Source organism: Mastigoproctus giganteus, chromosome 13 (genome assembly GCF_048544385.1).
Source record: "Mastigoproctus giganteus isolate SK-2022 chromosome 13, ASM4854438v1, whole genome shotgun sequence".
Classification (NCBI taxonomy): domain Eukaryota; kingdom Metazoa; phylum Arthropoda; class Arachnida; order Uropygi; family Thelyphonidae; genus Mastigoproctus; species Mastigoproctus giganteus.
This window is the reverse complement of record NC_143587.1, coordinates 67,414,728-67,440,244: the sequence shown is the minus strand read 5'-3', so window position 1 is coordinate 67,440,244 and position 25,517 is coordinate 67,414,728. Positions and strand designations below refer to the sequence as shown.

Here is a 25,517-nt window from a genome sequence, read left to right as displayed (position 1 = left end):
AATTAGATAACTAAGAAATTGTATAGCAGCAATGACCATTCGAAGTTTTTAGATAATGATTTATAATATAGATTATTATTCTCCTTTTTTGTTCCGTTTTTAATCGAGGAAATTTATCAAGTCAAAAGGAATTAAAGTTAATTCTTAATATGTGATTATTTAAAATTTTAATAATTAACAGCTGTGCAATGCAGTTGCAGTTAATGGCGCATTGCTGCATATAACATTAACCGTTTCTTTATGGTTTTTTTTTCTTTTGTTTTTTTTTTAATAAAGCATTTTTGATTTTTTCTAGTGGATACAAGACAGGGAATTTAAAAAATCAACGTGCCAATTACGTTTCGCATGCACAAAACCTTAGACAACAAAAACGTAACTCGTTTAAAATCTTCAAATAATTCCTTCTGGCCACTGTTTCCTTTTTATGCAAAGACTTAATTCGTTCTCCTATCTAAAAAGAATATTTATTTATTTATTAGGTTTTTTTTTTTTACTCTATGAAACTTATAGAAACTCTTCCAACAGTTTTTGGTGTAAACCAATCAGCTACTTTCAAATCAAATTTCTCTATCTTGTTTTTGTATTTTAGTCCAGGTTTTTACATTTATTTTTCTCTCCGCCGACTTACTCTCCTTCTTTCGGTTTTACTTCTTTCCATGCATCTTTCTCTTTCTTTCTTTTTTTTTCTTTTCTTTTTTTTTTTTTTTTTTTTGACAAAACTGGAAGTAAACGGTATGAGGCAGAATTTCTTCAACTCAAGATAAATTATTGAGTCTACATCCATTCCATTATGTCTTTACGGTTATAAATCTACAAACTCTATAGCAACTCCTCCTCCTAAAAAAATAACAAGTCGTCTCAGCATATAAGTCTTATACAGATGCTTCTAGTTCCAAGTACAACGAGATTTTCAAGGAGTTAAAGATTAACTGTTCAGTTTTCTTTAACAAAAATAGTAGATAGCTTAATGGTGTCTTCTGTACATTCAATTTAGATTTAAAATTTTAGAGTCTTAAAAGAAATTAAATTAACTTTCCAATGAACATTTTCTTTCATTTTTCTTATTTACTTTAAACAATAAATAAAAAAAAAAAAACATTCTGGAAGAAGGTTGTCAGTCAGAGCGAAAAACATGTCCCTAACCTAAATCGACCACACAATTTTAAATGAAAAACACCCACAAATTTTTTTAAACAAAATATTAAATCAATTAACCATATGACAGTTGTAATTAGTCGCATGCACCATGAGATATTAAACTTAAAAAAAAAAAAAAATGTTTCTGTGAAGAAAATACAGTACTTCGAACCTCGGAACGAAATGCCGAATATTACAACCAAGAGGAATTAATCGGCATTTCGGTCAAAGATGTCACCAAATATAATTTTTATATTCGGTGAAAAGATTTTTAACTGAACCCTCGAGGATAGTACAGTTGGTATAATCACCGTCTTCCCCAAACAGGGTGGAAAAGACCTGAGTTCGAATCTCATCAATGACACGAGGAATCTATATGTCATTATCACAACGTGGATAAGTTAGTCGGTCTCAGGCGAGGGCAGCATGGTTTTTCCTCCCGGAAACTCAGGTTTTTCCTCCAGCAAACAGTAAATCGACTACACAACACATGCAATTTACAGACATAATATATACAGTGCAATATGGTGTAAGTCGCCGATGCGCCTAAAACCTAACAATAACATAACTAACTTGTTGATTTAGCCAATCATTCAGATTTCAAGATTGGTAAAATATATACATTTACTATGACCTAAGGTTATAGTTAAGGGAGGTACTCCATGTTGGCTATTCTATAATTGGACTCTGCGTCTTTCATGAATACGTTTTGAGCTTATAATTGCATGCAATCCGTGGTGAATTTATCTATTTAAGGAACGAAATAATTGGGATTTTAAAAGAAAGGCAAAACCGAGCAATTTTTCGGTCTAAACTAATGAACTATGCCAAGGTATCAGAAAAAAAAATCAAAAAAAAAAAAATAATAATAAAAATAATTCCGTTCATCCCAAGTGGCGTTTAAAATAGGGCTCCCAATATTTGAAGGCCTCAAAAATTTGAAATATACACCCAAACTGTACAAAATTTGTACCAGCAGGGGTTACAAAATCACAAAACGCCTTAGGGCCCATCTCGACAGTATTCTTCTCAAGCAACCTAAAACTTCAACTGGCAAGGAGAGCAGGACTTTCCAAACAGCGTAGAAGAGCGGCGAGTACGTTCGTAATGAGCATAAGTATGATTTGCTTTTTATATTTTTAATTGTGTTTTATCTGAATATACACAAACCACTGATGTCTGTTCAAATGTTGAGCAGCGAATACCGATTTGGCATCCTTACCCGCCTCTCGCGGATAATACAAACGCTGTCTTCTGTGTTATCTTATACGTGTGGAAACGGATAGGATTAGATGTCCTCGTTGACCGAAGTAGAGTAACCCTCCGTCGGAATAGGAAAAACTTTTATTGGCTTTTTTCCTATCTTAGATGAGTTAGTCGGTCTCTGGCGAGGATTACAAGATTTAATTTTAATTTTTTTTTTTTTTTTGCCGTAATCCTTTTGCAAATCTAAATTCTTCCATGGAACCTTAATATCTTTAAGAGCAGCAATGATTGACAATAAATTAAAAATGTGTGCAAATTAAATAAAAAAGTCAATGATAAAAAATTAACAGAACATACTCTGACTACTGTATTTCAAGCTCAAGTGAATGCTAAATATGGTGATGTCCCTGTATTCCCTCTCTTTACTTTTTCAACTCCTTTGACAGCTACTAGGATCAAAGGAGATGACAAAGGAGTTTCCCCAGAGTATAAACAATTATTTTTTTCCCGGCCGCCTTATGCGAGTGGTTAAACGCAAGGATACAATAGTACACACGTTTCAATTGACCATAGTTATCACGTGACGGTAATGTTCTTGCATTCTATCTATCTTGTAAACCCCTCCGATCCTATGTAGCCGTCCTGTAGCATAAACAGAAAGTTTATTCACTATATTAGATCGTTGGATATTTCTCAATCTGTGTTAAAATATACAAGCACTTTTATCCCAGACCTTTTTCTACGTTATCTGTTCTTTTTTTTTTACCAAAATCGAACACACGCACACATACAAACACTAAAAAATCTCAGGGAACCTAGACTGAAAAACTAAGCAATCTCACAAGTCCTCATCTTTTGCCATAATGGGAAAAAATAAGAAAATATGCAGTATATTCCGCTTATTTTCTCATTTATGCCAAATAAAGTATAAAGTAACTCACTAAGTGTTTCGTGAAGAAGTTTGTGGCTTCTGCTAACCTAACAAGTTCAGTGTCGAAAACGGTTGATCATTTCTACAAAAAGCGAGGCCTACTGAAGTGAAGCTTGACAGAAAATTAGCAAGTTGTAAGTGAAAACCCATTATTCGTAAAAATAGTTTCTGTAAGCTAAACAAACACCGATCAAGAACAGTCCCTAAAGTCATGATGTTTGCTTTCAGTGACAATTTCGGACAAATGCCACAATTAGTACAGATATTCATTTCTCATAATAGTAATGTAAATTGAGTAAAGACAAATTTAGGTGGTTTGGACATTCAAACTGAGTGTAGATTGTTTTCTGTCCGTATTGCCAATTATTTCATATAAAGCAAGCGAAGGGGTTGGAGAGAGAGAGAGAGAACGTAAATGTGACGTGACTTTCTTCCTCAAAATCAGCTGCAAATATTGTTGTTTCACTTCCACTTCACCTCCAAAATCACAGCGCAAACCTACGTCTTCCTTGCTTCTGTACAGCCAAAGTTGTCTGTTCGCATAATTGCATTTGAAATAGCTGGGATCAACACCAAGAAGCCTTCCACTGCTATTTCCTAAAGTGTCTATAGTGTTTTATCACGCAGGCGGTATGACCGGAATTTTGCCACAGGCCTACGAACAGCATGTATGGCTCTGTTATCCTAAAGTTCCCCTGCATTATCAGCATAATCGGTATCTTGTATATCATGCGATCATCCTATGGTGTGCCATTACTTTGGATAACATGGTGCACATAGTGGATAATTTGGTACAATTTGCTTGTTAATTTACAATTTTGAAAGCAAATGAGACGATTTTCAGTTCTCTAAACAGATAACAGTTAACGCATATTTGCATTTTTTTTTTTTTTTTTATAAATTGGGTCGGATAGAATTAGAATTAGAATTTGAGTTAGAATTTTACAATCAGAATTTTCATTAAGGAAACTAATGCGGCGAGAAGTCAATATATCGCGATTGTAAATTAACTTAATTTTTAGTAATGTTTCTCCTTTGCGAAACGAACTCGAGTTTCCGGGAGAGAAAAAGTTTGGCCCATTAGCCCGAGGCCGAAAATCTAGGCCACAAGTGTGAAGAAAAGCCCACAGAACGTTTCCTCCTAAACAGAAACTATTTTCAACTTTTGTCAGCGAGGAATCGAACCCAGGCCTTTTTCGCACATTTTGATCTGGATTGTCAGTACTTACACCTTATTCATGTAATTAAAGCTGGACAAAAGTCCGGAATCCTTTTCCCTATCTATCTAAATCAGTCCAGTTTAATCGGGACAATTAATCTCCGTCTGTTATTCTGTGTGGTCAAACACGTGGGTGCATAAGTACACGTGCTTTGAATGACCGGGGTTCAAGCCTGTGACTGATAAATTTATAAGGTGCTGCTTCTTGCATTCTCTCTCTCTCTCTCTACCTTGTGAACTCATCTGACTGTGTAATTGTCCCGGAGTATAAACAGAAAATTTATATTATTTTTTTACTTGATTGGAGACGTCTAGGTTCGAGTCCCTTCAGAGACTAAAGGAATTGAAAAGGGTCTCTTCAATCGTTGCCGTTCTTAGCCAATCCAGATGGATGGATTAGAGTTCCACTTGAGTTATTCAGATTTTTTAGTCCCCGAACAACATGCAAGTCGGTCTGCAAAAAAATACACAAAAGGTCCGCGCAACTGAGGATTCTGGATCCTGGCAGTTCTGTTTGAACGTAGTGCAGGTATTGGATAACTGGCAGAATGTCTTCTCCTGGACGACAGTACATGGATATCGCATAAAAGTCCCCCAGGGATGAGATAATATTCGCGCAGGTGGCCCATGTAGAACACAGATGAGATACCTTCGTAACGGTCAGGTTTGGATTGCGCACGACCACGGCCGTTTCACCATCCACTTGGACGATCCTGTAGTTCAGTGGGTATCCACGTACGGCACTGGCGAAAGCGTATGGCTCCTGGAGGAGCAGTATATCGTAATTGTCTTCCTCCACCCTTTGTCTTGTCTGGGCAGCAACAGCTTTAGCTCGCTGAGCATTTAGTTGCAGGAATTTAATACAGATGGTATTATGTTTTTTTAGGCCGTGTTCCCATATTCGATTTTTTGTTGTTGGGCACGCTTTGCCTTCAGATATACCTCACTCCCACTCGCTTATTATCCCGGAGTGAATGGGAGTGAGGAGGTTTGTGCCACTTGCAGTTAGCACAAGCTGGATCTTTGTCTTTGATTTGGGCAGTTTTTGAAATTGTGCCACTTTTCAGCACAGTAGTCATAACTTACCGCCTGGATGTACGTATGGGTCGTGTGCCCAAAGCGGCAACACGTGAAGCACTTAGAAACCGCTACATGCTCTTTGAACCGGTGGGATTCCCAGTTTATGTACACTTTTGTTTGTCTGATTATGGCTTGCCAAGCCTCAGGGTGCCAGTTCGATGACCCAGTTTGTGGAGCTTCCATTTTTACCCTTGGTTTGATATTTTGGTGTGATTAGTTTTAACATGTCTCTGTCGGGGAGCACTTGCTGTAAATTTCTTCTATAGATCTCCTCACAGATGGTAGAGGGAGTCAATTCTTTGTCGACATCAAAAACAACGATAGAGTGGCCCTTTTTCTTGGGCGGCTCAGCAGTGAGACCAAGAATAGGGATCTTAGTGTTGTTTAATATTAAGTTGGCGTCGTCTTTGGTTTCAGTTTCGATAATGACACCGGTGTTACGTGTTTTCCATATGTACAATAATGACATGCATGAAATCACGGCAAGCCTGACAAGCGTCTAGTAATTCTAACAAAATGCTAAAAACATAAGTCTAAATAACATACAGCTGACCGACCACTGACTCAAAAGCACCAGAGCAGGAAATGGAGAGATTTAAGATTTACAGATGTGAAAATAGAGTTGGAGACTAATTAAATTTCTGATATATACAGGGTGTCTCAAAAATACACGGCATAATTTCAGGAATGAGTTCCTCATATGTAGACAATAAAAATATTTTATATCAACATAGTTCCGGAAATGCTTGGTTTCCGAGTTTTGAAGGTCTGTCTATGGCACTTAACTGTTCACATCACCTTATAGTAATTGTGCAAAATGTCCACCTTCTGCCTGAATACAGGCCTCACATCGATGTCTCATGGACTCGCAAGACGTTACCAAATTCCTGGCAGGTTTCGCATTGTCTCACAACCTGCCACAATTCGATTGTGGAGAGTTTCCACATCAGCTACCGGAGTCGAATACACCAATGACTTTAAATGGCCCCACAAGAAGAAATCTAGTGGGTTTAAATCAGGTGAGCGTGGAGGCAAGGCAGTTGGTCCACCTCTACCTATCCACCGACCAGGAAACCTTCGATTCAGGTAATTGCGGGGTAGGTGGCTGAAATGTGCGGGAGCGCCATCGTGCATGAAGTGTGCTTGTTGACAAATGATCAGTGGCGTGTCGTCCAAGAAATCAGGCATGTTGTTTTCCAGAAAGTTTCTGTACGCCTGTCCTGTGAGTTTGTTTGGAAGTACATGGGGCCCAAATAACTTATCACCAAAAACACCCTCCCAGATGTTGAGGCTGAACCGCTATTGGTGATGTGATGGAAGAATTGCATGTGGGTTTTCCTCAGCCCATACATGCTGATAGTGAAAGTTTTGGATTCCGTCTCGTGTGAACTGTGTTTCATCTGTGAATATCACTAAGGCAGGAAAGTGAGGAGTTGTACCACACTGCTGCAAGAACTACTGGCAGAACATTACTTGCGGGGTAATTTGCTGTTGACAAGGCCTGTACCCGTTGCAGATGGCAAGGATACAGTTGGTGTTCTCGCAACACTCTCCAAATAGTCGAACGTTGAACAGCCAGTTGCATTACTATTCTGCGTGTGCTGATTCCAGGAGTGGCATGCACAACATCCAAAATCTCCTCTTCTACTTCAGGAGTCGTAGATCTTGGTCGTCCTCTGTCGGCAGCATGAAGTGTAAAGGTCCCATGTTCACAAAGGCGGCGATGGATACCTTCAAACGTTTTCCTGTCTGGACATCTTCGTTCTGGGAACCTTTCGTGGTACAAACGACGAGCCTCCAGAGCATTGCCGTCCGCCAAACCGTACATAAAGTGCATATCCGCTTGCTCCTGGTTTCAATACATGGTCGAAAGGGAAAACCACCAGATTCTGTCAGTACTTTGTGATGAACGAAATCACCTGCGGGCGATAAGACATTCCGGTTAATAACTCGGGAACCAAGCATTTCCGGAACTATGTTGATATAAAATATTTTTATTGTCTACATATAAGGAACTCATTCCTGAAGTTATGCCGTGTATTTTTGAGACACCCTATATATATATATATATATATATATATATTTGCATTTTGTGTCTAGGAAACTAAGGCCATGAGGCGTTAGTATATTATGTCTTCAAATTGTGTGCATTAAATTGGAGGGAAAAGTTCCGCTTTCGGATGAAATGGGAGAACAAAATCGTGTAACCCTTACCCGAGAACGATTAACGACAACTCCTGTCTTTACGGAAGTTGAACCCAGATCTTTTCCAAGGGGTGGAATTACAGGGATTGTAACCATTGTGGGCCAGGGCGGAAGAACAGCAATTATAAGCATAGAGAAAGTCGCGACGATATATCTGGCTGTATGTTTTGCTTTTGGGGTATCAATTACTTTGGTCATAGACTGCACTTAATATGGTCTATCGTGTATTATGTTTCTAAAATATCCAGGCCGATATTTCATTTTTTCTGTCATGCTATCTGAAAAACACGGAATAAATCACGGGAAGGAACCCTACTCCCTCTGCCTAAAATCAGCTGCTGCGGTTTCGATTGAAGAAGCCTTTAAGAATTCCTCTTCCTCCCAAGTGTGTGTGTGTGTGTGTCATAGTCCTGAAATGTTACTAAAGCAAAGCTCAAATGGACACCTCAAATCCTAGATAGGTATTTGATATGCTGACTGTAAAAGTAATAATGCAACGTGAGTTGCCATATGAAGACATCTGTCTATTTGAAAAAAGGACCCCGCCCATCATCCAAACAAAAAAGGTCAGTATAAAGGCGAGGCTCGCATAAATAAAACAAAAATCCAAATCACACAAGGGTGGGTTTTTCAGTGTCTTAAGTGTTGAACTTCATCTAAATTACTCACTAGGTGACGTTATAAATCCTAAATGATGACAAGTTTAAAGGCATCTGACCTGCCCTCTCCACAAGATGTCATACATGGTGGAGTGCTAATTTGTGTTCACATTCCCATCCCTTTCACAAGCACGTAAATACCGTGTGTCTAAAACACTATATTTGGATAGATTCTAAACGAATTGCAAAACGTAAATCAAATAAATGTATACAATACTGTAGACTAATAGTAACGGAACAGTGGAAATATTAATTACAACAAATAATCAAGGTGGAACTCAGAGGGAGGGATAACTGGAATTATTCTAACCCTTTCTTCCTCCGTAATGTTATTCAAAAAGTATGTTCTGCTTTCTGTAATCTAAGCAGAACAATTTTTCTACTTTGCTAGCGCTCCAAACAAAGAATGCGTTGGTCCTCACGCAAAGGCTGGATCTGAATGAGTTGGTAAGAATCTGTGTATGTGCGTGTCAGTGGCGAAACTACCATAACGCGGGGAAGGGAGGGCGAAGAGTCCAGAGACCCAACGCATTGTTTGGTATGGTTGTTAAAAATCGCTTTGGTGGGAAATCCGTTTGGCAGGGGCGCCCAGAACTTACGGTCTGAACTTATTCTGACTGTAGTTATTATTCTGAATTATTCTGATGGATAGTAGCAAAACATTGGGTTTAGATGTGTGTGTGTGATTACGGTATGTATTCATTGTAAAAGTTCATAAAAGCTATTTTCCCACGCCAAACAGATTTTCTAACAGTTGAAAATTCCGAAGGAAGAAATTTCTGGAGCTCCTGTCTAAACCTCTCCAGTACATCTCACTGGTACCTGCGACTTTGGTATCTCACACATATAAGACACAGCTCGTGCTCTTCATAAGCCCCAGGACGCCGCAAGTTCAAGCAACTGCTACTGCACGAAAGTGCACTGCAAGGAGGACGTCGTCTTGCCGTGACCCCGAGTGCAGCTACTCAGAGATCGATACATAGACAGCGGGTGAGAATAACGAAATGAACGAGCTGCCGGGCTATTGTCATTGACAGAGGACGCGTGCGGTCCAACACACCTATCTTTCTTCCCTTCCGGGGGAGGGGGGAGAAACACAGGATAGCTGGAATGCTTCGTAGAATATACAATGAGAGAGAACTTCTTACTCTGCATCATATAATTCGTACCTGCACGTTTGGACACTGCGTGTGATGTTTGTAGCTTGACATCATAACTAATTTATTAGCAGCGTTGGGTGTTGGTGGAACGTGCAACGCTCAAATATGTAAACAGAGATTTAATAAGCTTATCAAAATGCTTACACAGCCAAAAATCTCAGCTCATTTATCTATAAATAAATAAAATTCTGCTCAACCACACCTATCCTAGAAGAATAAAGTGGTTCGTAGGAGTTTTCCCTCTTAGGAGTAAATAGTAGCGTCTCATTAATATTTAATTTTATTCAAAAGAACAATTAAAGCTATCAACCGATTATTTATTTACACCACATTCAATTTAACTTGGGTAAATAGTTGAAGTTTTGGATGTCTCTTTCAGATACAGTGATTCTTAAGGTCAAGAATTCCCAAATTGGGTTTCGATGGATTTTCTGGACGGGGGAGGGTTTTGATACACCATAATAAAATAAATGTACAAAATATAGTCTCAAATGAAAAAGAGAACTAAAGTTGTTATGATCAATAAGAGCTCAATTATTTTGGTTTGTTGAAAAAGGGATCGCCGAGACGCAGTGAATTAGTAGGATGAACCTTGAGAAGAACATAATGCACATATAAAAGGGTATAAAACAATAACAAGTTATAAAAATCAGGATATATAAGGGACCAAAAATAATATGATGTAGATACAGCAAACAGTCTTATTTGTCATATTTGGCAAAATATACACCAATGTTTGGCAAAATTTTAATGGAAATTCGCCCTTTCTGAAGAACTCGAGTTTCAGTGAGAGAAAAAAAATAATAATAAAATAAAATAAAAGTCTCCAACTTCCCGAAACCAACTAGGTAGTTTTTTTCCCCCCTTTCTTTCCGATGCTATATAAGTTTGCTTTAACTCAGTCACACTGTGAAGGAAAGTCCATAAAAAGTTCCTTCCATTCAAACGGGAAATATTTCTCAACTTCTGTCTGCGATAAATTGAATTCAGGCCTTTTTCACACATTTTTTTCTGTTTTTTCGGTACATACACTTCATTCACGTATTTTAAGGGAAACCCAGTTTCATCAGATTATTAGGCAATCACTATGCTCCACTTTCTGGAAGTGTGGCTGGCTGCTAACTTAAAAGTGAAGGTTCTTTATCTAAGATAATCATATCTAAGGAACAAAATTAGACCTAACTTCGTACTTCATCAGGATTGCAAACCAGTGAGCACCCCCTTAAATCCTTGAGAAGGAACTTATTTGTTTACGCATGACACCATTTATTTATTTTTCTGTCGTAGTCAGGTTAAAGACTAGCGCCCAGTCTTACTTCAAAACATTGTAGTAGCAAAACATTGCGTATAGTGTGTGTGTAAAGGTGATTTTAATATACACCTTATTCATGAAGAATCACAAATTTTGAAATTTTCCAGCATGCTGTAAGTGTCATTATACGCATTTTTATCACTCAGGCTGAACTGATACCATATCTGCAGAGAGCGAAAAGAATACATTAAAAAAAAAAAAAATTGTTTAAGCAGAATTTATAAAACTGCATGTGCTGACAGTTACATGGATTTAACTATAAATTGTGGGTAGATCCATTGAAAATCACTTTCGTTCATCTGGCCACTGCATCTTCACATGACTGAAAATCCTTTCGAAACTGGAGCTATACCCATACGTTGAGAAATTCAGATGAACGTTCCAAATACTGTGTTTGAAAATATTTAACCCGTTCTGCATGAGATAAAAGCCATTAAAATTCTTTTTAAGGTACTCATTTCATGAATAAAAGATTTTACGTTTGCAAACTGATCGAATAATGAAGATTGTTCAATTTTTAAGCCTTTTTCAATTACAGATTCTATTACTTTATGCGCGTTGGTATATATGCATAATACCCCTATTGCTTTCGCCATGTCCGTCCGCATGTAATAATTCGGCTCTTAGTGGACGGGTTTTCATGAAATTTATATTTTAGTCATCGCATGTAATAACTCTGTTCCTAGCGAATGTCTTTTCAATAAAATTTATATTTCACTCTTTTAGAACGATTTGTCAAGCCTACCCAAATTTGATTAAATGGACCAATAGAAATCTGACAATTATGATTTTTTTCATACATATCATATAGGCTATCCATATAACGTATATTATATTTGTATTGAAGCGTATTATGTTTTTTGCCGTGCGCTGATTGGCGGAATGAATGAGCAATGTGGCGGATACTCAGAAAAGTTCGCAGAAAAAAGTTTTTACGCTTTGCTTATTATTCATTTATTATTTTTTGTTATGCATAATGAAGCATTTCTATTTGCAAAAGACGAGGAGCCACCCACCTAGACTTCATCGTGGACCCTGAAAGTGACCATAAAAGAACGTAAGCGTCTCTCTGCACATCTCAATCAGATTTGGTAAAACCGCTGGCAGACTTCTAGCAAGGGCGAAATCACCAAAAAATTCATTCCTTACATCAAACTGGTATTCCCGAACTACCCATCTTGGCTTTCTCCTGGACTTCTTGTCACCTATCTGTTGACCGGACACGGCGCTATAAGAGATTAACTCCATGGATTTAGTTAGACTAAGTAATACCAACTTGTGTCATTGCGGCCAACGGGAAACGTAGAGGCATCTAATGCATGATTGCCAATTGTACGAGAATCTCCGCTGTCGATTTATAACAGCCACCCAAATAACGTTACAAGACCAGGAGCACCTAATACTAATTGAAAAAGACACCTACATGCCTTCACCCAGTTCGCACAAGACCTCTTCGTGAGAAAACAGACATTTCCTGCACCCACAACCACAACAGCACCTACTGAAAACCCACTTGGCACAGATCACGGTTAGACTATGGAGGACTACTCGACTCCAGGGAGAATAAAGGAATGTAGACAAATACACCCTATGGACGGGACCTGTCCCATGACCATTGGCCATCACAAACTGACTCTCAGAAAACGGAATCATAGAAGGCCATTCGACTACAGAGAGCAAAGGGAGAAAAACAAGATCATTTCATGGACGGAACTTATCCCATGAATTACTTTCGACCACACAACAAACCGGACTCCTACAATCTACGGTCGGGACAATGTCACTAAGATTGACCTCCAGATGACAAAGTGACAGCAGAGTTTTCTGCACAAGCCTGATTGGCGATCTTGCCTGGCTCGCCTTTCTTTCCCTCTTCCCGGCGGGGGGGAGGAAGAGCCGGTCTCCCTTGTCTCTTCCCCTTCTCGCCACCTCCAAGTTTCCTCCTGGTGGGGGCATTGACATGCCCTACTGACACCAAGCTGGGGCTGCCTTCCTTATTGACCCCATACTTCTGTCTCTCTCTCTCTCCCCACAGTCTTCTGTCTTCCCCCTCTCTATCTGCATACTAGCGAATGCCCCACACATCTAAATATAAATTTCCAAATTATGATTTCGCCCACTCTTTCGGCCTTTCGAATTCAAGAGACGCTCCTCCCCATGCAATCGATCCACAAAGTGTGTGTGTGCGTGTCTTTTGGTCCTAGCCACCTAAATCACAGGAAACTAAGTGGCAGGACCTGCCAGAGTAAAATTCAAACTACTGTGTACCTGGTCTGCCTCCACGGGGCGAAGTGGGGGCAACGTCGGGCCTCAGCAGGGATCTGGAAGTTAAACGGCCAGAACAACAACGGTACACGATATTACACATCTCAAGACCATACACTTTTAAATCTCTGGCCTTTACAGCGTATACTGTATCAATCACAATGAAAACTACGCAGAGATGGGGAAAACTCCTGGTGCCGTTTGACTCTACACACACTTTACACTTTACTGTTTGCTAAAGCGCCTGAAATGTAACGCACAGCGTACATTGACTAATTTGTTTCAATACCAGACCACCTGACATAGACAATGAAGAGTAGAGGATAAAAGTAGCAGCTGTGGAAAAAGAGTACAAGTCTCCTTTTATTCTCACTGCCGTAAAGAGTGACGCCCACAATTGGCCATTTTTAAACTCAATGGCGAAAAACTGACCACAACAAGATAAGTTATAGTTAGACTTGAATCGCACAATTACTAATCACTTGAGTAGCAAATTCTGGAATTAAACTTTCTCGCGTAATGTTATGTGCTCTTGCTATATTTAGACTACATAGTGAAGCTAAAATTATTAAGGAATTTTAATTAACGTTTTCATTCCTTAGCTGTGATAAATCCTACTTCAACGTTGTTCCAGTCCCAATTCGCATTCTACAAAATGACGAAACTCACTACTCTCCATTACTCCATTTCAGAAGACCATAATTCACACGCAATGCACATATTTGACGAACTACGTTTATCACTCTAGTGAAGAGATCACGATGGGTGGAAAGTGCAATGTTATTATTTCTTTTTGCAGACACATAAACAATGATAAATGACACGACCTTGTGGTTCGGGGACATCCACCTGGAAGTGTCTTTTGCATCTCATTACGGCGTAGTAATTACGTATCATGCTTTGTATGACACCCGAAAAGGAAATATTGATTTTTGTGGTGGGCGGGAAGGTATGTTTGCTAAATGCATTAAGTTCGCGAAGCAAAGTTAATAACAATCTTCACTCGGACGCAGAATTTTGCAGGCCAATGACAGCATGACAAAAATATACTGATGAGGGAGTCAGGGAAGGAGGAGAATGAAAATGGGGGAAGGGAATAATTTGTGATTCATCGAGTTCCACAGCGTCAAATGGAAGAATAAGAGAGCTTCTTTTATCCAATGTTGTTCATTATATCTTTTTATATGGTAATCGGAACAGCAGCCTACTTATTACATTTAATGTATGACTGACCTAAATAAAGATAAGAAAAACATTGCAAAATAACGTAATGTAAACATCCCAGTATAAAGCTGGTGGGAGTACGTGAACGTGCCACTTAATTTCTAATATTTTCTCGATATCTACTGCCATCTCCAGCCGACACAGGACAAAAACAAATCGTTATTTTCGCTACGGTTTGCCACAGTTTCATTTTAATTTCATGGTCGAAGTTTTTAAATCAAAAGGAAAAGGAAACATTATTACACTGTCCACTTATTTGCATTTTGTTTGCTTCTATACACAGGCCTTTCTCTCGAGATGGGAAAAGGTTATCAACAATGTTTTGTTGATTTAAATCCTATTCCATATATCTCAGAGCTACAACTACTATAAAACTAAAGCGAAGTTAGTTCCTTTAAGAAACTACATGTAATGTTCTAAGCAAAAATAGAATGTTTTTAGTATGCGAGACGGAAAACAGATACGTTGCTGTCAAAGCAGATTTCTTTTGGTAGTTGTAGTTTCGAGGAAATGCAAGAAATAGTAAGAAAAAAAAATAACAGAAAGAGAAGATGGAAAGAGAGAATAAGAATTAAAAAATGAAAGAAAAGAGAGACAAATCAAATCCAATGGATTGACAATCAGTAAATTACATATGTTCTAAAAAAGGGCTGATCGTCTGATTGGGGGTTAAAAACAGAATTTTTCTGGACGGGAATCGAGAACCACAGATGAATTTAAGTATCAACTCAAGATGTTTCGAAACGAAAGGTAATGCAGCATATCCACTACTCCAACGCGGAAGCAAAAAAAATCGACAATACTTTTGATATAAATTAGTGGAAAATATTTTAAACAACACTTAAAAGTTATTCAATATTTATTAAAATGTTTATAAAAATTTTAAAACTTCTACGAAGTTGGGTAGTGAATAATATACAATCATATAATTACTATAAAATCCCGAAATACGAACTTTTATCAAAATGTCAAAGAAATATAGTTCATTCCCTTTCCCGATTTTTAAACAAGAGTTTAAAGGGGATATGTCTCCTATCCTACAAGAGCCTGAGTAACATATTCACTATATTCGAAGATCCTACTGTACAGTACTTCAGTCATAATGGAAAGCAATTCCCAAATGCGATTATCTAACAGGCTTCTTCCAACGCGAACTGTTAAATATTATTTACTTCATCAGAGCAGAAAGAGTGCGAAATAAAATGAAATGAGTTAATTTGAGGCTCAATATATAATACTTCTGTCACATAATGAAAACACATTCGGACTTTTACCAATTCGCTTGGGTAAAAGTCCGAATTTAATGTTATTACAATAACATATACATTATAATAATATAGCTATATGAAAGATTATACATAAATAACAAAAGAGAACTTTCAAAATGCTAATACTTTTTAATGATCATAAAACAATTTCTAGCCCAATGGGAGCACTATGGTGATTCTATAAACTTTTCTTTGGAAACAATTAGCGTTATAGACCAATGGCGGATCTGTGAAATCATTTTGTCACGTATCATCAAGTAACGTGTTCTTACACTGTCCCAAGCGTTGGCCCTCGTGGGTAGTACAGTTGGTGGAATCACAGTCCTCACCACACCGGGCGGAAAAGACCTGAGTTCTGGTCCCGTTGATGACGTGAGGAATTTTTATGGACCTTTTTCACAACATGGATGAGTTAGTCGGTCTCAGGCGAGGGTAGAATGGTTTTTTCTCCCGGAAACTCGGGTTTTTCGTCCGGCAAACAGAAAATTGACCACAGAACACACGCAGTACACACGGAGAAATATGGCCTTAGTCGTTGATGCTCCTAAAACCTGACTACAACAACAAACCCAAGAGTATAAATGATGAAAAATCATGCTGTCCTATAAGATAAATCTTCTTTTTGGCATTTTGTTGCATATTTGTTTCTTTACAACACTAAATTCTTAGTTTATTATAAAAAAAAATATTCCATATTTAATTTTCTTCTCATATCAATTTCAAAATCTTTCAGTTTTTTTACGAGAATTAGTTTGGAAATCTACATTTTGCATCCTACTCAATAAAAGGTTACTAAAATTAGTGCCCAACTGTAAATGATTGCCAGTTTACATACGTAATCCCCAGTGGCGCAATTGGTTAGCGCGCGGTACTTATAAGACAGTATTTGTAGGTTATGCCGAGGTTGTGAGTTCAAACCTCACCTGGGGAAGAAATGCAGCTTTTAATTTTAACCCCTGGCTTAGTACCGTGAAGGGTTTTGTAAAGCCAGGGTACTTGAATGTCTCTTTGACCTTACAGTATCATATATATTTTTATTTCCAGGACGAATTTTCAAACTGTTCCAGATTCCTTCCTGGCATTTTTATCTTATTTTAATTTTCCCAAACTTGTTTCTTCACGAATTCTGTCATTATTCGGTTTGGCAATGCGGTTCAAATGACTATGAGTGATTCTGCTTCTGTTTAGTTTTCTTCTCCATTTCTCTCAACTCGAGCATATATTTCCAGTTTATGCTTTTTCTCTTGTACGGTACCATGCGGTAAAGTTGTAAAATGATATTCAGCCATCATTTTGCTACCATGTACAGCTATGCGTTGTAATAATGAACAATATGAGGGTAAATAACGCATTTTAAAGTTTCTCATTCTCTTATATGAACCGAAATATTCATTAGTATTCTACCAAATCGGGGTTTGGATCCAAAGTGTTTTTCTAAGGGGGGATTTAACGAATGATATTTCTGGAGGGGACGATATGATTATGAAGATATATGTAGTTGACAGTAACTGTAACTGAAAAGTAAGCTCGAATGTGTCGGATTTTTAACCGGCTTTTATCCAATGCTCGTATGCATGTACACATACTACATTATTTATTTATTTGCACTTTCTCTTTCTAAGTGCTATATTGTTCTTTGTTTCTTAAATATTTTTCCACCAGATCTATTTTTTTTTTTAATTTTTACTCCGGAAATACCGCAAGTCATAAATATTCTTTTAAGTCCTTTTCTAAATATATTTTTGTTTAGAGAAAAGAATGAATGAGAGGAAGAATGAAAGAAAATGTTTGTTATGAAATATTTCTGTTTTAATTAGGAACAGAGTATTCCATAGAAAGAACTCTCGAACTGCAAGGCATAATCAACAAGGCTTAATATTTTTGAGTGTTAGACTAACAAAACAACCTGAAGCATTTACTTGTCATAAAAATTATCTCCATCCCTGGATCCTCCAGCCTACTACCGAAAAGCTCCTTTATTAAATTTCATAACTTTATTTTTTTCATCCATCGCCACAATCTCTACTTATACCCCCATTTTGCCATCCCAGCACTATTTTACCTTCATTATTAAAATGTTCGATTTTTTTTTTCTTCCCTCCACCAGCTCTTGAAATACTGAATTTAATAGAGTGGCGCACCCAGAAATTTTGTTTGGGGGCCAGGACAGCGTGAGCTCGTACTTCCCACCTCGCCAGCTTTTCAGGTGTCAACAAGTGACGGTACAATAACATAAAAACAAAATGTTCTTGGAGTGCTTTAGCTCCCTCATTCCTCTGTAGATGCGCCTATGATCTCATTCATTATCAAAACCGTTCTTGAATATATTGTATGGTTATTCAAGCTACTGGCCTAGAGTTTTGCTTCTACAAAGATAAATCATATATCATTCGAAAAGTCTCAACCAGGAATTAAGTTTATGATAAACGAAGTGATATAAATGAGAAATATATATGAAAAGCATGTCACCAGAAAGGGAATTTATTAATTAAATAAGTTAACCACCGAATGTTGAACCGGAATCTTATTTTTAACCATTTGAACTTCCATGGCATTCTGCGATCTACTTACTCGTAAATTACGAAAAAAAAAAAAAAAAAAAAATCACAGACAAATCGATCATAGAATCCGGCGTCTCCAGATAAAGTAACTTAACTCTTGACATTTATAATACAGCCTACTTTCCAAATCCACAAAGCAGTACTCGGATTAGGAAGACTTGTAATCCTATACGTATCAGTAGAATCGTTCCATGTTTTATCGCTAGAGGCGCTATCTATCGGTTGCTAAATAATGACAATGAGACAAAATTAGTTACACAACTGGTTAGATAGATACGCCTTAACGTATATAAATCTTATTCTGTGGCACTGCATGCTAAATAACATGAAATAAAAAGAAGGCAAATATGCTATAGTCATCTTTAAAGAAAACAAAGTGTTTATTTACTGTACCTGAACATGCCGCTGCAAAAAATTTACCAACTATAACACAATCACTTTACACTCACACTTCCGCTTTCATTCTTAGATATTACATCATCAAACAACATTTTATGACACAGGCGAGGGCTCAAATTTCCATTAGGAAGCCGGCTCGTCGAACACTGACTGCTGTATTTACTGTATGTTTGTTAGCATCCACTTAGAAATGGTACGATTCATAATAGGGGCTTTACAGTAAAGTTAAGTACGGCAACTGCGATTGGTAGAATGGATGAAGTGTTTCAAGCAGCTCTGAGAGCTAACGATGTTGTGTCAAAAAATACAGTGCTCCTTATGTAAGTTGGGAAAATTGCAAAATTGATTTCAAAAAGCGTTCAGTGAAAGGATTGGGCCTGTTGCATTACTGCCGCAAGCCCTAATCCTTTCACTGGAATAAAATAATCGAACATGTAACTTTTATTAATATGTTCATAAGTCACGTTTTCTTAAGACAACCCTAACATGCCATATTTGCCATATCTATGCAGTTGACAAAAAAGGACAGGCTGAATTTCGGTCACAATAAATATGAAATTCTTCACACTGCTAAAATAAAACTAAGTTGCATTTCCCTCGTTCGCTGACCCTTGAATCTCGTACTGTTTGTTTCTTCAATATTATTCCTTTTACTCCTTTTACCCCTCAACTCTGGAGTGCAATATATATCTAGTAGAACTTGTAACAGCAGTCAAAGCAATTCCACAAAACTATCGTCACGATAAAGAAAAGAAAAAAAGAAACGTTAAATAATTTTAACGCTGTTTTTATAGACTGACCTTGGAAAATGTGCAAATAATTGGTTCATTTTAAACATAATAATACGAGAAGTGTAAATCTTATAGAATATTATCAAAAACTGTATAAAAATGACCTCTCGATAAACTGAAAATAAACCACTAAAGTTAAAATAAAATACATCGTGTACACTTTTTTTTGGATGGACTTAAATCATCTACTTTTTTCTGTCTCCCTCCCTAAGGCCACGAGACATCAGTATATCATGTCTGTAAACTGCTTGTATCCTATGGTAGGCTTTCCAGTTTTTTGGGATGAAAAACCAAGCAATCTTTGCCTGACACAGAATAACTAGTCCATTGTGTGAAAAAAGCTGATAAAAAGAACTCCCATCTCAAAAGAAATTCGAACCAAGTCATTTTCCATACAGTGAAGAAGGCCTGAGAATACAGTTATTATACTAGACGCCAAAGCGAATCATCATGAAATGGCTCGCCACTTAATAAGGCAATAACTTAACCGGATAACGGCTGGTAAAATTTAAAGAACTACCTTGCACATTGCATTTAAAAAAAAAAAAAGAATATTAAATTTATAACTATAGTAATAATCCCTAACATTTACCGGCACACATTCTCAAATATCTTTTAACAAAGCGAAATTTTCAAAAAATATTTTATTACCAAATTTAAAAATTTAAAGGTATGAGTAATTATTGCTAATTAATAAAAGAAAAGAAAATTATTTTAAAATAAGAATTAGCAATACCTTTTAAGTACGATGCTTGAATTATAGTTTAGTTGGGCTATTAGCAATATCTTTTGCTAGAAAATGTATTACTTTATAAAACCTCTTGATAGACACTATTTTCAGTGTAGACTTCCTTGATGGAGATCGAAGTCTGGCTTGTATTGTGAACTACTGAAATAATAAGCAATATTATTGATCGTTTATGGACCGCTTAAAAGAGACATGCAAGGATCTTCTGTCATACCATTTCATTTCAACTTGATCAGCTAAGAAATTTGCTGTTTTATGTTCTGGACGAATAATAGTTATTTAAACAGATTTGATAAATTATTGTGATCTGACAATGCACATCGAACTAACGTTTTCCAGTATACTTACCAAATCGTGAAACAGTGATTAAACAACTTTATTCCTCTAATTTCATTCCTCCACGTCTAGTTTGCATGGTATTTACAGAGCTTCAATTGCAATTTGAGATTTTCTGAATTTGCGTATTTTCAATTTATGTCCTCTGCAAATTACTAATTTCCAGTTAAATATATCAACAAATAAACAAATAACATATATTCGTAAATTTGTAAATTAACTTTTCATATTCTTTAACTGATTAATATTGTTTACTCATAATTTTAATTTGGTAATGAAGGTCTAAAATCCCCTGAGGTAGGGATTTTAGACTTTGTAGTAAGTGATGATTTAATTTAGTAATAAATGTTTTAGAAATGTTGATTGTATTCAAAAATATTTCAGAATGCGTGATATAAACGTTAAGAGTTGGTACTATTTTTATATATTTAGCATACTTGTAAAGCAATTATACAAAGTAGCTATTTTACTTAATCTGGAGGTATGCCGGATTCTGCGATCCACTTGTGTGTTATTTGTGATTCAGACGGATTACAAAATGTCATAGAGGTTGGTTATAAAGGTCAAAAATAAGGTTCCGGTTTAAGTTCTAGTGGTTAGATTTAACCAGCAGATTTTCTTCCCAGTGAAATCATTTTTATTTATATCTTTCATTTATATCACCTCGTTTTATCTGTCAAAAGAATCGATAAAATAGTTAAACAAAAAAGGGAAAACTATGACTGGATCTGCTCACGTTACCTAAAGTAAATGAAAATACACATGAAACTCTTATTTAATTACACTACAGGTTGAAATGTTATTTATGTGCTTGTAATATTCTGATTTACAATGTATGTTGGTCAATTGAGCGAGCGCACCAATTACTTAATTTCTATTTAAAAATTAACTAATTAAATTCTGATTAATATCATAAACACGATTTCTGGTTGAGACTTTTCAAATGATATATGATTTATCTCTATAGGTGCAAAACTCGAGGTCAATATTGCGAACAAACAAATAATGCTAATGTATAATAGATTACTTTTCTTATAAGAACAGTCTATTAATATTTTTACTATGGGAAAAGCAAGCGATAATAGGCAATTCACAGACATCTGTTCGGAGGGAGAGTATCCCTAAGAGCAATAAGAGAGGAGACGTGTATTGCTGCTGAGTGTACTAAGGGTCAATAAACATTGTCTGTCGACTAGGACACACCCGCGACGATACACACAACATAGACCGATCATCGAATACCCCGGGCTAGAGGCTCCCGGTATTCAATGATCGGAACAGACAACCTTCCCTTGCTATACGCAAAAATCAAAGGTAACACAGTAAAAAATGACGGACGTTTTCAATGCTGGACGAGAGTAAACCAATTCAGATAGCATCGCACGTTAACAGTTATATGTACTAAGTATCGTAAACGGCGACAGTAGCCATTTAAGCAGTGGAAACGTGTCATGTGGTCCAACAAACCCCTATTCACAGTGTTTACCACTAACGGAAGGGTATGGGTGAGACGGAACGCAGTGGAACCAGATCATTGCACCCTCTGCCTAGTGACAGTATCACGATGTAAGCAATGTTTTCGCGCACATGGTACTGGTCCTCTCCACATGCTAGAAGGGTCTATCAACTCTCAGATGTACTTAAGTCTTGTTCCGACCAATAAGTTTCCTGGACTGTTGAACTATATGCAGATAGCAACGATAAGGGACAAACTTACGATTAGACAAATAAGACAATTAAAAAAAAAAAAAAAAAGAAGGTAAATTGCAGCCATTACAATCCACTGCAGGATAGAAGCCTCTCCACAATTCATGTTGAGAAAAATGGACCATAATCTGCCACGCTTATCCAGTGCGGGTTGGCAGATCGACCGTATTTAGCAGTCAGGGGCTTGAATCCCGGTCTACTGAAAGAGCGTGTAATACTGCACTCCCGCTCATAACCACTCGGCTACGGACTAAGGTCTACTAATTTAAATCCGCTCCTAGCAACGGAATATTCCTGGACAACAATGCCACTACACAGCGGGAAAGGATGGTTTTACTCCCAATATATGCGATACCTTCTCTTGACTTTGAATTCAATAAACAACTTTTGGTATCAACTGGAAAGCCCAATCAAAGAGCAACAACAGCCTGTGAACCTCGGAGCCAACCCTTGTAAGGGTTGGCTCCGAGTTAACATCATTAGGTTAACATCATTAGGGATACCTGTTCATATCATAAGTAATGCTATGGTGGATTACTGTTATCATTTTAGCTAAAGGATGTTATAACGACAACAGTAATTGCTGTTGCAATGCTATAAAGTAATCCAGGCACTGGCTACTTCCTGTTGAACTTAAGAAGATGGATAACACCTCTCCCCTTGAATTCAAAATATTCTTCGAAACAATACAGTCCAGGGGTGTGCTCAGACGCGCTCATGGGCAGCACAAATTGTTTGGAGGCTATAGGGCCACACAAGCGGTTCTCGCGGGCCACGCTAGTGTGCATATAATACACCAGTGAGAGTACTGAAAGAAATATATTAAATTTTTTCACGTATTTGCCCTTACACAAAAATACATGATCTCATGAACCACCAACATTTATAAAAGTTCATATAAGTTATGAATGAATTTTATATTAGAGTATCTCCTTTAAGTATCACCGTTCACCATTATTTTCATACAGATTAAACACTGTTAATCTGCGAAAGCTGACAATACTTAGGGGATTACATGAAGGCGCCAGTTTGACATGCTTAGCTATAGTCAGATACCTCAAAGCTCTGCAACAAGGTATAAAATGTTTCTAAAGGTTATTTTAAGGCTTTCCCTTACTAGAAAAATATAATAGTTTGTTTTGGTTTGTAATTTCTGTAAAAAAAAGCTAAAAGACTTCGGTTTACCAAAGACAACTATATTAAGTTCTACAACGTAATGTATTCTGCTTAACACTTTAAATTTCTCGATATTATAACCAACTACATAAAGGAAAAATATTAGGAAGCCCATTTTAAGTCGGAAATGGAACAACGTTACAACAAATAGCGCTGGAGGTAACATTACGGAGCAACTGCCAGTGAACAGCTGTCAATAATAGCCACGCTTCACTTTTGCTTTCCTGAAGATTCTATGGATGTAAGTACAGGTCAAGTACCCGGGGAAAAGAAGGGGAAGAATGATATGAAAAGAAACACAGAGATAGAAAAGAGTGGGAATGTATAAGATGCGCTATCATAAATATACGATAAAGTAAATCAATGGCAGAAATGTCTGTATTTTAAATACGGTATAAATGTGGTTTATTTTTCTCCTCAGGTTTAAGAAGTAAAAAACATATTTTCTCCACGTGGGAAAATGCTGTTCGCTTAAGACATGGAAGATGAACAAAGCTGGATCTAGCAGAAATAAGTGTAGACAATGGAAGAACATCAGGTCGACGGTGGACTTGAGCAAGCAACCATTGTGGATATCATACCTCAGGCGTATTGATTTTAAGATTCTAGTATTATTACTGGCTTCTTTTAAAAAGAAAATTTTTGCATTAAACACACAAGATAGAGTCTTCGCCACACTTATGATTGTTGCCATTACTACTAGATCAAATAATTGGTAGAAATGTTCCACTTCAAAGCAGTGATGAATTATCCGCTTCAATTTCCTACAGAAACACACTCAAACGAAATTTACTTATAATTCACCAACTAAAATATATTCAAAATCTCCAGGACAGACTCTGTTTCATCTAACGCGAGTTCTGAAATTACCAGAATTGTGTAATTAGTATAATTAAAATATTTCATTACTTACCAAATATGTGACACTCACTTGAGGTCTGACTCGTTGAAGTCAAGTAATTTTATTATCTCCTTGGACATCTGAGACTATTACAAGAATGTCTGTGTTACGAATGACGTAGTATTCCCTGTTTCAAACATCTTAGAAGGGTGAAAAGGTCGCGTTCCTTACTTGTAGTTACACAGTAAATATATGCGGTATAATTGGTATTTTGTCAACACTATTAATCTTTCATTATCATTTGGCTACCTTTATTTTTCCGTCTGTCGTGTTGCGTCTGCAGTTAATGAGAAATTTTAGAACTATAACCAGTGTGACAAGTATCGTTGATTACAGTTCGAGATAACGGTCAAGTGGAATTGAAGGGTGCTGCGCTGATGGGGAGAGGAGAGGAGAATAACAGTAATGAACGAGATATACTTCCCCTTCTCACACACAAAAATTTTTATGCAGCTAAGCAATCTTATTCAGTACGTAATAAATTATCCGGTCATCCAATTTATTAGCTACTTTATTAATAATAAAATAGCTAGTATTGCTACTTTAAAAAGTTATTACTTGTGCGGTTTTACGCCGTTTTTCTACAACTACCGTATTAGGAAGCTTTGCTCAAATGTCACACGATCGTTGTAAAACAAAATATCACACGATTCTCTAGAATTTTTATTTTTTTTGTAAACTACTTTCATTAATGGATGGAGAAAGTTAAAAGACAATTCCTGTAGACTTTATCACTAACTTCAACAGTTTAAACAAGAATCTTTCTAGTACAAAATTTATTACACAAATATACAGTACTTGTCTACTGATATTTATTTTTAAATAATTACAATTGAGTTTTCACTTCATTTTCATACGAGTAATTCACTATTATTTAAAATTTTTATTAATACAAATTCTACTAGTGGATACTTTAAAAGAGTTTTCTAATCGGAGCTCTCAAAGATGATTTAATTTGTTCATTACGCATTTACTTTCTTTTATAACAAAATATTTGATAAAATGAGTTTTCAAACATTCATCTTCAGTTTCAATGACTTGGATCTACTTCCAAGAGTTGACTTTACTGATATCATTATTAAAAAGGTACGTAAGGAGATATTTTTTTTTTATTACTGACAAAACGAATGATCTATTTGGCATAACAGTTTAATTAAATATAAAAATTATGCATTTTCCTGACGTTAGCTGTGGAAACTTTAAATAATAATATTTCTTGAAAATGAAATACG

At 36.8% G+C, this 25,517-nt stretch overlaps 1 protein-coding gene and 1 non-coding gene across 2 annotated transcripts in view; one reads left to right on the top strand and one right to left on the bottom strand.

Annotated features, from left to right (window-relative positions):
• LOC150076138 (protein turtle-like) overlaps positions 1-25,517 on the bottom strand; it is a 481,828-nt gene that overhangs the window by 315,494 nt on the left and 140,817 nt on the right. The gene's annotated exons all lie outside the window — the stretch shown is intronic.
• TRNAI-UAU (transfer RNA isoleucine (anticodon UAU)) lies at positions 16,506-16,597 on the top strand. The gene is given in 2 exon segments: positions 16,506-16,543; positions 16,562-16,597. It is a non-coding gene; the product is annotated as a tRNA-Ile (tRNA).